Source organism: Pseudophryne corroboree, chromosome 6, assembly GCF_028390025.1.
Source record: "Pseudophryne corroboree isolate aPseCor3 chromosome 6, aPseCor3.hap2, whole genome shotgun sequence".
Lineage (NCBI taxonomy): Eukaryota > Metazoa > Chordata > Amphibia > Anura > Myobatrachidae > Pseudophryne > Pseudophryne corroboree.
The window spans coordinates 403,674,526-403,687,181 of NC_086449.1; positions in this window are offsets into that span (position 1 = coordinate 403,674,526).

Below are 12,656 nucleotides of genomic sequence, written 5' to 3' on the forward strand. Positions count from 1 at the left end.
TCCACAGGCGGAGCCAGGTACGGTGGGGGCCCGCCTCAAAAATTTCAGCGATCAGTGGGCTCGCTCACAAGTGGATCCCTGGATCCTTCAAGTAGTATCTCAGGGGTACAAGCTGGAATTCGAGGCGGCTCCACCCCACCGGTTCCTAAAATCTGCCTTGCCGATTGCTCCCTCAGACAGGGAGGCGGTGCTAGCGGCAATTCACAAGCTGTATTCCCAGCAGGTGATAATCAAGGTACCCCTACTTCAACGAGGTCGGGGTTACTATTCCACACTATTTGTGGTACCGAAACCAGACGGTTCGGTGAGACCCATTTTAAATTTGAAATCCTTGAACAAGTACATAAAAAAATTCAAGTTCAAGATGGAATCGCTCAGGGCGGTTATTGCAAGCCTGGACGAGGGGGATTACATGGTTTCCCTGGACATCAAGGATGCTTACCTGCATGTCCCCATTTACCATCCTCACCAGGAGTACCTCAGATTTGTGGTACAGGACTGCCATTACCAATTCCAGACGCTGCCTTTTGGACTCTCCACGGCACCAAGGGTATTTACCAAGGTTATGGCGGAAATGATGATACTCCTTCGAAGAAAGGGAGTTTTAATTATCCCGTACTTGGACGATCTCCTAATAAAGGCACGGTCCAAGGAACAGTTGTTGGTGGGAGTAGCACTATCTCAGGAAGTGCTGCGCCAGCACGGCTGGATTCTGAATATTCCAAAGTCACAGCTGGTACCGACGACACGTCTAATGTTCCTGGGGATGATTCTGGACACAGCCCAGAAAAAAGTGTTTCTCCCGGAGGAGAAAGCCAGGGAGTTGTCTTCTCTAGTCAGAGACCTCCTGAAACCAAAACAGGTATCGGTGCATCACTGCACGCGGGTCCTGGGAAAGATGGTAGCTTCTTACGAAGCAATTCCATTCGGCAGGTTCCATGCCAGAATTTTTCAGTGGGATCTGTTGGACAAGTGGTCCGGATCGCATCTTCAGATGCATCGCTTGATAACCCTGTCTCCAAGATCCAGGGTGTCTCTTCTATGGTGGCTGCAGAGTGCTAATCTTCTGGAGGGCCGCAGATTCGGCATACAGGACTGGGTCCTGGTGACCACGGATGCCAGCCTGCGAGGCTGGGGGGCAGTCACACAAAGGGAAGAAACTTCCAAGGACTATGGTCAAGTCAGGAGACTTCTCTTCACATAAATATTCTGGAGCTAAGGGCCATCTACAATGCCCTAAGTCAAGCAAAATCCCTGCTCCTACACCAGCCGGTGTTGATCCAGTCAGACAACATCACGGCAGTCGCCCATGTGAATCGACAGGGCGGCACAAGAAGCAGGATGGCAATGGCAGAAGCCACAAGAATTCTCCGATGGGCGGAAAATCATGTACTAGCACTGTCAGCAGTGTTCATTCCGGGTGTAGACAACTGGGAAGCAGACTTTCTCAGCAGGCACGACCTCCACCCGGGAGAGTGGGGACTTCATCCAGAAGTCTTCCAAATGATTGCAAATCAGTGGGGTCGTCCACAGGTGGACATGATGGCGTCCCGTCTAAACAAAAAACTAGAGAGGTATTGCGCCAGGTCAAGAGACCCTCAGGCGATAGCGGTGGATGCTCTGGTAACACCGTGGGTGTACCAGTCAGTTTATGTGTTCCCTCCTCTGCCGCTCATACCAAAGGTATTGAGAATAATAAGAAAGCGAGGAGTAAACACAATTCTCGTGGTTCCGGATTGGCCAAGAAGAGCGTGGTACCCAGAACTTCAAGAGATGATCTCAGAGGACCCGTGGCCTCTGCCACTCAGACAAGACCTGCTACAGCAGGGGCCCTGTCTTTTCCAAGACTTACCGCGGCTGCGTTTAACGGCATGGCGGTTGAACACCGGATCCTGAAGGAAAAGGGCATTCCGGAGGAAGTCATTCCTACGCTGATTAAAGCCAGGAAAGAAGTTACAGCAAATCATTATCACCGCATATGGCGGAAATATGTTGCTTGGTGTGAGGCCGAAAAGGCCCCAACAGAGGAATTTCAACTAGGTCGATTTCTGCATTTCCTGCAAGCAGGAGTGAATATGGGCCTAAAACTGGGCTCCATTAAGGTACAGATCTCGGCTCTGTCGATTTTCTTTCAGAAAGAACTAGCTTCAGTACCTGAAGTTCAGACATTTGTAAAGGGAGTGCTGCATATTCAGCCCCCGTTTGTGCCTCCTGTGGCACTTTGGGATCTCAACGTGGTGTTGAGTTTCTTAAAATCACATTGGTTTGAACCACTAAAAACCGTGGATCTGAAATATCTCACGTGGAAGGTGGTTATGTTATTGGCCTTGGCTTCTGCCAGGCGAGTATCAGAATTGGCGGCTTTGTCTTGTAAAAGCCCTTATCTGATTTTCCATATGGATAGGGCAGAATTGAGGACTCGTCCCCAGTTTCTACCTAAGGTGGTGTCAGCGTTTCACCTGAATCAGCCTATTGTGGTGCCTGCGGCTACTAGGCACTTGGAGGACTCCAAGTTGTTAGACGTGGTCAGGGCCCTGAAAATTTATGTTTCCAGAACGGCTGGAGTCAGAAAATCTGACTCGTTGTTTATCCTATATGCGCCCAACAAGCTGGGTGCTCCTGCTTCTAAGCAGACTATTGCTCGTTGGATTTGTAGTACAATTCAGCTTGCGCATTCTGTGGCATGCCTGCCACAGCCAAAATCTGTCAATGCCCATTCCACAAGGAAGGTGGGCTCATCTTGGGCGGCTCCCCGAGGGGTCTCGGCTTTACAACTTTGCCGAGCTGCTACTTGGTCAGGGGCAAACACATTTGCAAAATTCTATAAATTTGATACCCTGGCTGAGGAGGACCTGGAGTTCTCTCATTCGGTGTTGCAGAGTCATCCGCACTCTCCCGCCCGTTTGGGAGCTTTGGTATAATCCCCATGGTCCTTACGGAGTTCCCAGCATCCACTAGGACGTCAGAGAAAATAAGAATTTACTCACCGGTAATTCTATTTCTCGTAGTCCGTAGTGAATGCTGGGCGCCCATCCCAAGTGCGGTTTATCTGCAATACTTGTAAATAGTTATTGTTAACTAAATCGGGTTATTGTTGAGCCATCTGTTGAGAGGCTCTGTTGTTTCATACTGTTAACTGGGTTTCATATCACGAGTTGTACGGTGTGATTGGTGTGGCTGGTATGAGTCTTACCCGGGATTCAAAATCCTTCCTTATTGTGTACGCTCGTCCGGGCACAGTTTCCTAACTGAGGCTTGGAGGAGGGTCATAGTGGGAGGAGCCAGTGCACACCAGGTAGTCTAAGATCTTTCTAGAGTGCCCAGCCTCCTTCGGAGCCCGCTATTCCCCATGGTCCTTACGGAGTTCCCAGCATCCACTACGGACTACGAGAAATAGAATTACCGGTGAGTAAATTCTTATTTTTTTCTCTTGTAGGTGCAGTGGTAAGACCTGCTATGGCTTCGGCCTGGGTAGCAAAGGCAATGGGTGAATGGATAGAGGAACTAGAGAATGACATCCCCTCTCCTACTAGGGAGCAAGAGGATCGTCTTTGCCGTTTAAGACAATCTGCCCAGTATTTAGAAGAAGCAGCTATTGATGTTGGCACTGTTGCTTCTAAAGCTTCAGCCCTGGCAGTAGTCGCTCGCAGAGCAGTTTGGCTACGGACCTGGAAGGCAGATGCGGAGTCCAAGAAAGAATTGGAAGCATTGCCTTTCGTGGGTAATATATTATTTGGAAAACCCTTATCGGATATCCTAGAGTCAGAGGCTGAATCAAAAAAGGTCAGATTTCCGGCTACCTATAACCCTAAGTCCAAGGGTTTAAAATTTTGCTCATTTCGCTGGCAAAGCGAAAGCTAAAGAGGAGCCTAAACAACCCCAGTTTAAATCCAGGCGTAGGAAGCAGTGGGCTAGCAAAAAGCCAGCTTCCAAACCTGAACAGAAACCCTCAGCCTGAAGAGACTGGCCTCCTCCTGGAGGATTCCAGGGTTGGGGGCCAACTCCTGCAATTTGCACACATATGGCAACAGTCAACAACAGATGCCTGGGTGCAGAAGGTAGTATCTCAGGGGTATGGGTTCCCATTCAGGAGGCAGCAGCCTCAAAGATTTTTTTGCACCAGCCCGTCTCGTATAGAGTCAAAGGCCAATGCCCTGCAAGAAGCACCTCCATCACAAAAGGGACAGGGGTATTACTCCAATCTGTTTCTAATCCAGAAACCAAATGGGTCATATCGACCAATTCTAAATCTGAAGATGTTGAACAACTACATATGGATCCCGAAGTTCCACATGGAGACGTTACGCTCCATAATGTTGACTATGGAATCGGGGGACTATATGGTATCTCTGGATGTACGGGATGCTTACCTGCATGTACCTATAGCACTATCACATCAGTGTTACCTCAGGATTGCCATCCACAAGGAACACTTCCAGTTCCAAGCTCTGCCCTTCGGGCTAGCTACAGCACCCAGGGTGTTTACCAAGATCATGGTGGTTATGGCAGCTTGTCTGCGCAAGCAAGGGATAAGAATATTCCCATACCTAGACGACCTATTAATCTTAGCACAGTCGCAAGATTTACAGTTGAGCCATCTCCAACAGACGATAGTTTGTTTACAGAGACACGGGTGGCTCATAAATTGGGAGAAGTCGTCCCTGAATCCGTCACAGCGGATGGTTCATTTGGGAGCCATATTGTATTCAGACCTACAGAGAGTTCTCTTACCAGAGAAAAAAATAGTCAAGATGCAGGTCATGGCTCAGGAAGCATTGCAAGCCCAGACAATGTCAGTCCATGCAGCAATGCGACTGTTGGGTCTGATGGTATCAACGTTCGACATGGTGGAATATGCGCAATTCCACTCCAGACCGTTGCAGCATCTCATTTTGACTAAATGGAACGGAAATCATCAAACGATAAAGCAGATGATAAAGATTCCAGTAAATGTAAAAAGGTCTCTAGCATGGTGGCTACAGACAGACCATTTAAACAAGGGGAGACCCTTTTGGATAAAAGAGTGGCAAGTCCTGACGACAGATGCCAGCCTGCAAGGCTGGGATGCGGTACTCGGAAGCCTATGGTTCCAGGGAAAATGGACCGCCAGGGAAAGTCGCCTGCCGATAAATCTGTTAGAAATAAGAGAGATTTACTTGGCCCTAGTTCAGGCAAAGGGCAATCTACAAGGAAGACCAGTCCAGATCCGCTCAGACAATGCGACGGCAGTAGCATACCTCAATCATCAAGGAGGAACTCACAGCAAGAGTCTGATGGAGGAAGTAACTCCCATTCTAAAATGGGCGGAACTCCATCTCCCGGCATTGTCAGCAGTATTTGTCCCGGGTGTACTAAATTGGGAAGCGTATTTTCTCAGTCGGCACACCATTCAGGAAACCGAATGGGCACTACACCCAGAAGTGTTTCAGACACTGGTGAACAGATGGGGTCTACCGGAGATAGACCTTATGGCGTCTCGTCTAAACAACAAAGTTCCGAGGTACGGATCAAGAACAAGGGACCCAGGAGCGGTCCTGGTAGACGCACGGTCAGTAGAATGGAGGTTTCAGCTGGCATATCTGTTCCCTCCAATATCTCTGTTACCCAGAGTAGTGAGAAAGATAAAACGGGCAAAAGGAGCAATCATTCTAGTAGCTCCAGCTTGGCCAAGAAGGCATTGGTACACAGATCTGTTGAGAATGTCCGTGGAAGCACCAATATTGCTACCTCAACGTCCGGATCTGTTAATGCAGGGTCCTTGTTGTCACAGTCATCTGGATCGCCTGTCTTTGACGGTGTGGCTGTTGAAACCTCTATCTTAGAGGCTAAAGGATTGTCAAAGCAAGTAATCCAAACCATGCTTAGAGCAAGAAAGCCTTCTTCGGCCCGTGTGTATCATAGAATATGGCAAGCCTATATTCATTGGTATTCTGGAAAAAATTACAATCCGAGATCCTTTAAAGTAGCTAAAATTTTGGATTTCCTGCAGGCAGGATTGGATAAGGGGTTGAAGGTTGCTTCCTTGAGGGTGCAAGTCTCAGCATTGACTGTATGGTTTCAGCAGAAGATTGCTGACCTACAGGATGTACGTACGTTTTTCCAAGGAGTAGTACATATTCAACCTCCATTTGTTCCTCCTGCAGCTCCCTGGGATTTGAATTTAGTTCTTAAATTTCTCCAGGGTCCTTTGTTTGAACCACTTGAGAGAGCGTATCTTAAGTGGTTAACGGTTAAAGTTCTTTTTTTACTGGCAATGGCGTCAGCCAGAAGAGTGTCAGATTTGGGAGCATTATCATGTAAGTCTCCTTTCCTAAGTTTTTTTCCAGACAGAGCAGTTCTCAGAACGAGATCTAGCTATCTTCCAAAGGTGGTATCAAAATTTCACCTGAATAAAGAGATTATAGTCCCCGCTTTTCAGATATCGGGACTATCTGCGGGAGAAGCGTCGCTGGACGTGGTCCGGGCTTTAAAAATCTACATAGATCGTACTAGTGCCATCAGGAAAACAGATTCCCTCTTCATCCTCTACGGATTCAATAGAAGAGGATGGCCTGCTAGTAAACAGACGCTGGCGAGATGGCTCCGAATGGTAATATCAGAAGCTTATTCTCATGCAGATCTCCCTATTCCGGCTAATGTCTCTGCACACTCTACACGTAAGGTAGGTCCTTCTTGGGCAGCACAGCAGGGTGCTTCAGCAGAACAGATATGTAGGGCAGCCACATGGTCTTCCATAAACACATTCATTAGACATTATGCCTTGGATACTTTTGCCTCTCATGACGCAGACTTCGGGCGAAAGGTCCTCCTGTGCAATCAGGAGCGTCCCCACCACTAAAATGGCTTTGGGAATTCCAATGTTATCCTGTGGATAATCCTGTGGACCCAGCCAGAGAAATGAACGTTATGGTAAGAACTTAGCGTTGATAACGTGATTTCTCTTATGTCCACAGGTATCCACAGGGATCCCACCCTGACGCATCTGATTTGAGGATCTAGACAATCACTAAACCTCTTCCTTCTTGTATGGAAGGGTGTGCATGTGTGTTCTTATCGCCTGTACAAGTCTCTACCTAATGTTCCTGCCTAAAATCGCTGTGGAAAGAACTGATCTGACTGAGTCAGTGGGCGGGACTATATAGTGGAGGCCCCAATGCATCCTGGGAGGCCAGAAAGCTCGTGACCGTGTTGGTGCCATTTTCGCTGTCGCTCGACAATATCCCAATGTTATCCTGTGGATACCTGTGGACATAAGAGAAATCACGTTATCAACGGTAAGTTCTTACCATAACGTTTATTTTCATCTGTTGAAAATTAACCACACTATCACCTGACTTATGTAGAGACTGTGCTTCCCCTAAAGCCAGTCCTCTGTGCAGGGAATTATTTGTAGTGTTTACCACAGCGCACACGCTGTACACTGCCACTACTTCATATAGTCACAGCACTGTAACTATTAACACTGAGATTTTCAAATGTTACACTTCTGTTTTATTGATGCTACAGCAAAGAGGGCAGACCGGGATTCACATTTGTGGAGGTCTGAATTCATCAGGTGTATACCACTGGCACAGAGGAAGGGGATACTAGGGGGGACATTGATAGGACTGTAGGAGTGGAAAATTAAATTAGTTTAAAGCAGAATAGATGTGAATATGGAGGTTCTCATTACAATCCTATGTTTCAGAAGTGCTCCTGGTATGAAACATTCTCTTTTTGCATTGGGTTTCTTGTCACAGGTGAATACATAAACTTCAGCCACATTGTTCTGTGTATGCTTGTCTGGCATATAAACAGATCAGTTTCGGTGCTTTTCTCTCCAGTATGAAAATGTGGCTCCATGCAATGACTGTAACTGAATATAAATATTTAGTAAATGCCTCAAAACCATAAGCATAATCATCAAACAAATGACATAAATAGGAGCTAATTTTAATTATTTTCTAACAATATTTAGCAAATTGGAAGTAAACATATAGATATAACACCACAACATTTGGTGCCAAGCTGTGGAAGATAATATCAAGAATACAAATGACAGCACTGAATTGCCTTGCCTTAGAGACAAATTCTCTTTTTCTGTGTTATTCATGTAATTTGTCTTTAAGGCACAGACCATTCAGCACTATTTTTCTTTTTATTCTTGTCAGCATACACATCTTTAATGTTAAATCTATAGAAGAAAGTATTCTTTGTGTATTGTTTTCTATTGCAGTAATGCATATATACACTGAAGTGCCAAAAGTCATGAAATATCAAATGGCCAGACCTGCATCAGTAGTAACATCTTGGGAGTCAGTTTAAACACTTGCTAGGCTGCTCGTGGCAAGGCGACGTCACTTATCAGAGATCAAATGGGTATGATAGTGGGTGCCTGATGGATGGAACACTAGAGATGAGCGCCTGAAATTTTTCGGGTTTTGTGTTTTGGTTTTGGGTTCGGTTCCGCGGCCGTGTTTTGGGTTCGACCGCGTTTTGGCAAAACCTCACCGAATTTTTTTTGTCGGATTCGGGTGTGTTTTGGATTCGGGTGTTTTTTTAAAAAAACACTAAAAAACAGCTTAAATCATAGAATTTGGGGGTCATTTTGATCCCATATTATTATTAACCTCAAAAACCATAATTTCCACTCATTTTCAGTCTATTCTGAATACCTCACACCTCACAATATTATTTTTAGTCCTAAAATTTGCACCAAGGTCGCTGGATGACTAAGCTAAGCGACACTAGTGGCCGACACAAACACCTGGCCCATCTAGGAGTGGCACTGCAGTGTCACGCAGGATGTCCCTTCCAAAAAACCCTCCCCAATCAGCACATGACGCAAAGAAAAAAAGAGGCGCAATGAGGTAGCTGACTGTGTGAGTAAGATTAGCGACCCTAGTGGCCGACACAAACACCGGGCCCATTTAGGAGTGGCACTGCAGTGTCACGCAGGATGTCCCTTCCAAAAAACCCTCCCCAAACAGCACATGACGCAAAGAAAAATAAAAGAAAAAAGAGGTGCAAGATGGAATTGTCCTTGGGCCCTCCCACCCACCCTTATGTTGTATAAACAAAACAGGACATGCACACTTTAACCAACCCATCATTTCAGTGACAGGGTCTGCCACACGACTGTGACTGATATGACGGGTTGGTTTGGACCCCCCCCAAAAAAGAAGCAATTAATCTCTCCTTGCACAAACTGGCTCTACAGAGGCAAGATGTCCACCTCATCATCACCCTCCGATATATCACCGTGTACATCCCCCTCCTCACAGATTATCAATTCGTCCCCACTGGAATCCACCATCTCAGCTCCCTGTGTACTTTGTGGAGGCAATTGCTGCTGGTCAATGTCTCCGCGGAGGAATTGATTATAATTCATTTTAATGAACATCATCTTCTCCACATTTTCTGGATGTAACCTCGTACGCCGATTGCTGACAAGGTGAGCGGCGGCACTAAACACTCTTTCGGAGTACACACTTGTGGGAGGGCAACTTAGGTAGAATAAAGCCAGTTTGTGCAATGGCCTCCAAATTGCCTCTTTTTCCTGCCAGTATAAGTATGGACTGTGTGACGTGCCTACTTGGATGCGGTCACTCATATAATCCTCCACCATTCTTTCAATGGTGAGAGAATCATATGCAGTGACAGTAGACGACATGTCCGTAATCGTTGTCAGGTCCTTCAGTCCGGACCAGATGTCAGCATCAGCAGTCGCTCCAGACTGCCCTGCATCACCGCCAGCGGGTGGGCTCGGAATTCTGAGCCTTTTCCTCGCACCCCCAGTTGCGGGAGAATGTGAAGGAGGAGATGTTGACAGGTCGCGTTCCGCTTGACTTGACAATTTTCTCACCAGCAGGTCTTTCAACCCCAGCAGACTTGTGTCTGCCGGAAAGAGAGATCCAAGGTAGGCTTTAAATCTAGGATCGAGCACGGTGGCCAAAATGTAGTGCTCTGATTTCAACAGATTGACCACCCGTGAATCCTTGTTAAGCGAATTAAGGGCTCCATCCACAAGTCCCACATGCCTAGCGGAATCGCTCTGTGTTAGCTCCTCCTTCAATGTCTCCAGCTTCTTCTGCAAAAGCCTGATGAGGGGAATGACCTGACTCAGGCTGGCAGTGTCTGAACTGACTTCACGTGTGGCAAGTTCAAAGGGCATCAGAACCTTGCACAACGTTGAAATCATTCTCCACTGCGCTTGAGACAGGTGCATTCCACCTCCTATATCGTGCTCAATTGTATAGGCTTGAATGGCCTTTTGCTGCTCCTCCAACCTCTGAAGCATATAGAGGGTTGAATTCCACCTCGTTACCACTTCTTGCTTCAGATGATGGCAGGGCAGGTTCAGTAGTTTTTGGTGGTGCTCCAGTCTTCTGTACGTGGTGCCTGTACGCCGAAAGTGTCCCGCAATTTTTCTGGCCACCGACAGCATCTCTTGCACGCCCCTGTCGTTTTTTAAATAATTCTGCACCACCAAATTCAAGGTATGTGCAAAACATGGGACGTGCTGGAATTTGCCCATATTTAATGCACACACAATATTGCTGGCGTTGTCCGATGCCACAAATCCACAGGAGAGTCCAATTGGGGTAAGCCATTCCGCGATGATCTTCCTCAGTTGCCGTAAGAGGTTTTCAGCTGTGTGCGTATTCTGGAAACCGGTGATACAAAGCGTAGCCTGCCTAGGAAAGAGTTGGCGTTTGCGAGATGCTGCTACTGGTGCCGCCGCTGCTGTTCTTGCGGCGGGAGTCCATACATCTACCCAGTGGGCTGTCACAGTCATATAGTCCTGACCCTGCCCTGCTCCACTTGTCCACATGTCCGTGGTTAAGTGGACATTGGGTACAACTGCATTTTTTAGGACACTGGTGAGTCTTTTTCTGACGTCCGTGTACATTCTCGGTATCGCCTGCCTAGAGAAGTGGAACCTAGATGGTATTTGGTAACGGGGGCACACTGCCTCAATAAATTGTCTAGTTCCCTGTGAACTAACGGCGGATACCGGACGCACGTCTAACACCAACATAGTTGTCAAGGCCTCAGTTATCCGCTTTGCAGCAGGATGACTGCTGTGATATTTCATCTTCCTCGCAAAGGACTGTTGAACAGTCAATTGCTTACTGGAAGTAGTACAAGTGGGCTTACGACTTCCCCTCTGGGATGACCATCGACTCCCAGCAGCAACAACAGCAGCGCCAGCAGCAGTAGGCGTTACACGCAAGGATGCATCGGAGGAATCCCAGGCAGGAGAGGAATCGTCAGAATTGCCAGTGACATGGCCTGCAGGACTATTGGCATTCCTGGGGAAGGAGGAAATTGACACTGAGGGAGTTGGTGGGGTGGTTTGCGTGAGCTTGGTTACAAGAGGAAGGGATTTACTGGTCAGTGGACTGCTTCCGCTGTCACCCAAAGTTTTTGAACTTGTCACTGTCTTATTATGAATGCGCTGCAGGTGACGTATAAGGGAGGATGTTCCGAGGTGGTTAACGTCCTTACCCCTACTTATTACAGCTTGACAAAGGGAACACACGGCTTGACACCTGTTGTCCGCATTTCTGTTGAAATACCTCCACACCGAAGAGCTGATTTTTTTGGTATTTTCACCTGGCATGTCAACGGCCATATTCCTCCCACCGACAACAGGTGTCTCCCCGGGTGCCTGACTTAAACAAACCACCTCACCATCAGAATCCTCCTGGTCAATTTCCTCCCCAGCGCCAGCAACACCCATATCCTCCTCATCCTGGTGTACTTCAACACTGACATCTTCAATCTGACTATCAGGAACTGGACTGCGGGTGCTCCTTCCAGCACTTGCAGGGGGGCGTGCAAATGGTGGAAGGCGCATGCTCTTCACGTCCAGTGTTGGGAAGGTCAGGCATCGCAACCGACACAATTGGACTCTCCTTGTGGATTTGGGATTTCGAAGAATGCACAGTTCTTTGCTGTGCTTTTGCCAGCTTGAGTCTTTTCATTTTTCTAGCGAGAGGCTGAGTGCTTCCATCCTCATGTGAAGCTGAACCACTAGCCATGAACATAGGCCAGGGCCTCAGCCGTTCCTTGCCACTCCGTGTGGTAAATGGCATATTGGCAAGTTTACGCTTCTCCTCCGACAATTTTATTTTAGGTTTTGGAGTCCTTTTTTTACTGATATTTGGTGTTTTGGATTTGACATGCTCTGTACTATGACATTGGGCATCGGCCTTGGCAGACGACGTTGCTGGCATTTCATCGTCTCGGCCATGACTAGTGGCAGCAGCTTCAGCACGAGGTGGAAGTGGATCTTGATCTTTCCCTAATTTTGGAACCTCAACATTTTTGTTCTCCATATTTTAATAGGCACAACTAAAAGGCACCTCAGGTAAACAATGGAGATGGATGGATACTAGTATACAATTATGGACGGACTGCCGAGTGCCGACACAGAGGTAGCCACAGCCGTGAACTACCGTACTGTACTGTGTCTGCTGCTAATATAGACTGGTTGATAAAGAGATGTCGTAGTATGTATGTATGAAGAAGAAAGAAAAAAAAACCACGGTTAGGTGGTATACAATTATGGACGGACTGCCGAGTGCCGACACAGAGGTAGCCACAGCCGTGAACTACCGTACTGTACTGTGTCTGCTGCTGATATAGACTGGTTGATAAAGAGATGTCGT